Below are 5385 nucleotides of genomic sequence, written 5' to 3' on the forward strand. Positions count from 1 at the left end.
CGTAGAGTTACATAAAATATGAGCAGAAATGCGTGCTATTCTTTTTCTGGTTGGCAATCTGAGTAGTCTTTATTATTTTCGAACACTGTTATTCTTATTATTTCATTTTCTTGAAGAGTAGACATCTTGCTATGAAGTAATCCCTGTAAGATATTATTAATTATTTCTCCCTATTTGAAACATTCAAACGTATTAGCAACCAAGTAACACTTTACTTTTGACAGTGATATTTTTTAACATATATTTCGTCTATCAGAGTATCCAGCATCTACTTTTTATTTTATTAAAGACACCCAAGAATGCTAACTATCGTTTAAAAACTTCATTTTATTTATTAAACTTAATTTGTTGACGATATTCTCTTTCAACTACAATCTATCTATTTCAAATTATTTGATTGAGTTGATATAAATTAAGGATAATGTGTTGAAGAGTAGAAATTTCATATAGGGTAAATTTCGAGAAAAATACTTCCAGCCTTCTATTGTGTTGACAAAGCAACCCATACATATACTTCCCTCAGGGAAAGTCAAGGCTCTTAGTGTTTATCTAGTTTCAATATGAAATAATTTATTATTTGCAATTAACTTTGATTATCCGAAGAGTGCTCTATTTTTTATAAGTGATAAAATATAAAAAAACAGAAAATGATTATCCATGAATTGATTCCCTGATGTGTGCATTGAACTCATAAGTATTGACAAGCCCCTCGGGAGTACTATGTCACACAAGTCAAAAAATATATCATAAAGAAAATAAAACGTATATAAGTCCCATTGGTATAGAATTTGCAGGAGGCAAAAATAAAGGTTCGTTTCCTCCAATCCAGGCATCGTCATTGTCTCTTTTTTTGGTAGTCTAAGGAATGCTTTTTTCCCCTTAGTAATTGTCATTATTATTTAATTCCTGAGTAGTGAGCATCCTTTCCCAAATAGATTCAATTGTATTCAAAACCTGAACAAACATTCGTGTTTCCACATAAAACACGTAGTGTAACCCTGAGGATTTGTTGCGTATTTATAATTTTAAGTCCGTGTTGGACTCAGAGTAGTGTTGGGGTTATGCATCCGAGTAATAGCGAATGCCCTTTTTTATTTCCGTCCTTCCTTGTCACAGCTGGTTGTAGCTTATCTAATGAAACGTTATGGCTATTATTCTTTCTCTCCTCCAAAACATTCTACAAATTATCAGGGTTACCAAGTTGATTTTCGGTTTCCTTTTTTCGACATGCCCATTTTACACTAGGTTTTCAGCATTACTTATAATGCATCTATCAATAAGTCACTGATCTCATCCACCGGGTATAATAATGAAATCTGGGGCTTGGAATCTATTTTTAAATTAACATATAATGGTCATATTTTAAGATTTATTAAAAAAAAACAAAAAAACTGAGCAGCATATACAATAATCAAGAATATATTTCCTAAAATATAGCCTCCATTGGCTTAAATAACTGCCTTGATTGGGTTGTGAACCGTGCGCAGGGCCTGGAAACTGGAGCTCGATATAAACTTTTGCATTCCAGGACGATGGAGTCGACCAGGGACTTTTTAGTGGTGTTAGGACCTCTGTTCACCTTTAACTCAAGGTAGTTACAGAAAAAAAAATCCATCAGACTCCGGTCAAGGGAGCTAGCCAGTCAAATATCCTTGAACACACAGTCCTGGAGCCAATCCTGAGTCGTTTTGGAGGTGTAGCAGGGGGAAGAGTCTTGTATCAGATTTATGGATGGTCTTCGGTGACTTCATTGATCTAGCTTTGTTAATATTTATATCTTTGTTTACTAAAATCACCAGAACAGCAGAATATAGTAGGCTTCAAGTCTTCTGTAGTTGACTCCTTGGTGATGTTTTGGCTACTAAGTAAAACATTTATATGTATATTTCGCTCAAAAAAACAACATTGTGTAATTCTCTTATCATCTTTGCCGGAAAAATCCAGAAATCTGAAGCACTGGATTTCGTTGTTGCACCTTGATATGTTAATTTTGTTTAAAAAACACAAAATTTCTGGTTAGTATAACCTTGAAACAATACGTGTCGAAATTTTATTGGATTTTGTCCATTATTTTAGTTGTTACAACTGTTTTTGTGACCCCTGCTTTGCAATTTTCGAGTCAAATGATAAAAAGGAGATTTTGCCTCATTTGTATCCAGACATATGTATCTGCGACATTTGTATTCATTTTTTTTTTGTATCCATGACATATGTATGCACGACATTTGTATCCATGACATTTGTACCAAATCCCAAATATCTTAGCTCAGTTAGCTCACAGTTTACTATATGTATGAAAATTGAATATGAACACACTAAACCTTATATACTATGTAATTAAAGTTATTACTAAAGATTTCACACCACACATTTATTTTTTAATTAATTTTGCATTTTACATATAATCACCCAAAAGTGATTGATATTCTTTTTTATCCGTAATGTCATTGTATTTTACACATATATTTGCCATTTTTCTCTGCGTGTCCAAAGTACGTAGCCTCGAAATAATCATAGATGGAAATTGTCGAGCTCCTCTTCCACATCAATATTCCTTGAATACTCAATGTTAATTGTTTCTTCTCATACTTGAACAATTTCTTGGAGAGGCACGAAGGCCATGGCAATCAAAACTTTAACCAGCCTATCCGATTCGAAATCTTGATTCACAAGCTTTCCCCCCTCCCCAACTTGGCTATTTGATCCGGCACTACTTTCTTGAAGTGAAAGAAGCAGGTTAAATGTCAGTATCTGGTAATACTTGCTGCACATACTTAATGGCAGCAATTTCCATGTCCAGCATCATCTCGGACGACCCATGTCCAACATACTCCTTGATGATGGACCACATTTTACATATACCCCTGTTTCCTTGTTTTGAAATAATGGAAAACAGGACGGCAATGTTCCTCCTTTTACGTTTCTAGAGATTACATATATTTGCTTGAATAGATGTGGGCACGTCTTGAAAGTTCCATCAGCCATTCATAGACTCGATGATTTTAGTAGTTATTGTCCAAAACTGGACATAAAAAAAGCATTCCTGCACCTTTAACAACATCCTTGCGGATGTAGTCTGCAAAAAGAATCAATCTAACCCCAGCCGATGTCTCCTACAATAGAAAAAATATATGATGGAAAGATCTATAAATAAATATTTGCTGTAAAATAAGTTACCTTGAGTGATTGAGGAATTAACTGGATAACACCTTCTAATGAGAGAGGCAACGGGGAAGACGTCAACTTATTTACCGTCTCCTTTGGATCATTCTTCTTATGCTGCCCTCACTGGATGTCGGGTTGCAATGAATGTTTTGTAACTTATTTGAAATGTCAAGCATAACTCGTCTTGGAGGGACCCTTAGGTTTTTCGAAGCATTCTGCAATTGTTCTTCGACCACCTCCATTACCATTGCCTCTCTTATCCCAACAAGATGATTATGGGAAGACATGTAAATAATCCTAGAGATTTTGTCCTTCCCTTCCATGGTATTGGCCACACTTAAACACTTATCTTCTCTGTACTTCCGACACCGCCACTTTATCATCCCAGTCCTGGTGCCCATCTTAGAGATTAAATAGGTTTCTTCATCACGTAGATATAATGTATTTCCCTTTTTCAAATATCTAGCAACGACGTCCATATTTTATTATAAAAATATGCAGTTTGACAAAATATAATTAATAAAAAAGGTGGATACAAAAGTCTCACTTATTTACTGTGGGTACAAATGTAATGGATACAAATGTCTCATTTATTCAATGTGGATACAAATGTGTGGATACAAACGTGGCAGAATTAAAAAGAAATTGTGAGTGTTGATTTAACTGACTTATTTACATTGCTTAAAAAGAGGTGAGCTCGTTTTTGATACCTGTCGTTCTAGTGTTAAGCATTGACGCATTCTACGTAGTTCCATATTTTAACCCTGCGTTAGTAAACTGTACATCCCGATATATATAAATTCTTCTTATTCCTTTCCAACAATTCATTTCAGTATCCTCCTAAAACATTTAGTCGAATCATATGCAATTATTTTATTTATCTTGAGAATGCCTTGTTTTTGAATTTATTTGTATATATAGCAATTTTTCAACGAGGTTTAGTTAATTTAATTAAAAGTACTGCTTAAAAGTTATTCCTTTTTTTTCTTATTGATATTTCAGTGTGAGGAATAAGACATGCAACTGTAACTACAAAATTATAGTAGTCTTGTTATTATATTATATTCTACACACAATCTCATTAAAAACTGATGGGTACTTATTTGATTTGCAAAATTTTGCCTACAAGAATAACAAATTATGAATTGTATGAATATAAGACATAGCTAACAAAATAACCCTTATTTTAAAATATTCGAAACAACATGAGCTGGGGGTTCAACAAGTATTTTTAGTGTTCTAATTGATATTTACGAGTACCAAAAAATGGAATTGTGTTCAAAATAGTTCAAAATTTAAAATGACGTAACTATTATTATATTTTAACTGTAATTTTCATATAATTCAATACGTTCAATTTTTGGGGTTTCTTTTTTATCCAGTTCAAAACCGCGTTATTAAAAAGATTATGCAAAAAAACTGCGACTTATACATATATTGTACATATAACGGAATATATAAAAAAAATTGATTTGTTTGGGGCTTAAAAAATAAATGTTAATTATGTAATGAATCTTTTTTTTTATTACTAAGATGTAAAAAGTAAATTTAAAAGGGGTTTCTTACATTCAAAGTTTATTTTTTCAGATAAAAAAATTCTTTGAAGTGGATTTGGTGTATGTATTACAGCTGTATGTATATTGTATACGCCTAAAAGTCCCTAGAGAAAAATACAAGCTTCTTTCATTCTAAAGAAAGCCTTTTTACATTTCTCAGCTAAGATTTCTTTAATGTACGAGTTGCGTGAACATAAAAATAATCTCGAACAAAATTAAGAAAAATAGAAAATCCCAATTGATTTTTTTTTACTTCAAATACAAGTATGTTCGTTTAAGAACAGGATGGATAAAGGATAAAAAATTGAAATTATTATTTCATTTTGTATTTTCATTATCTAGATTACAAGAGACGAATTTCACTCAATCCATCCACAGTTGTTGACAATAATCGTTCCAGAAGCCCTTGGACTTTTTACAGCTATTCTTGATGAATCACGATTCCAAGTTGGCTCAAATGTGTACTAAGGCATCCTTTTACTGGTCCTTGCTCCTGAATGGGATGTCACTGAGACATCCCTTCAAACGCTCAAATAGGATGTAGTCCATTGATGCAGTATCTGGTGAGTAGGGATACCAACATTCCATTAGAAGAAACTTCCTTCATTAACATATCTTACGTGACTTTGGAGGTTTGACAGCTAGCACCGTCCTGCTGTAGCCA

The 5385-nt window shown here is 33.1% G+C and overlaps 1 long non-coding RNA gene across 1 annotated transcript; it reads right to left on the reverse strand.

Annotated features, from left to right (window-relative positions):
• Positions 1-2356: 2356 nt before the first annotated feature.
• LOC139906349 (uncharacterized) lies at positions 2357-3643 on the reverse strand. Its single transcript, XR_011781828.1, has 2 exons — positions 3178-3643; positions 2357-3113 (listed from the first exon to the last, which is right to left on the reverse strand). It is a non-coding gene; the product is annotated as an uncharacterized lncRNA (long non-coding RNA).
• Between the last annotated feature and the right edge of the window lie 1742 nt (positions 3644-5385).

The sequence above is a fragment of the Lepeophtheirus salmonis genome, chromosome 9 (assembly GCF_016086655.4).
Source record: "Lepeophtheirus salmonis chromosome 9, UVic_Lsal_1.4, whole genome shotgun sequence".
Taxonomy (NCBI): Eukaryota; Metazoa; Arthropoda; class Copepoda; order Siphonostomatoida; family Caligidae; genus Lepeophtheirus; species Lepeophtheirus salmonis.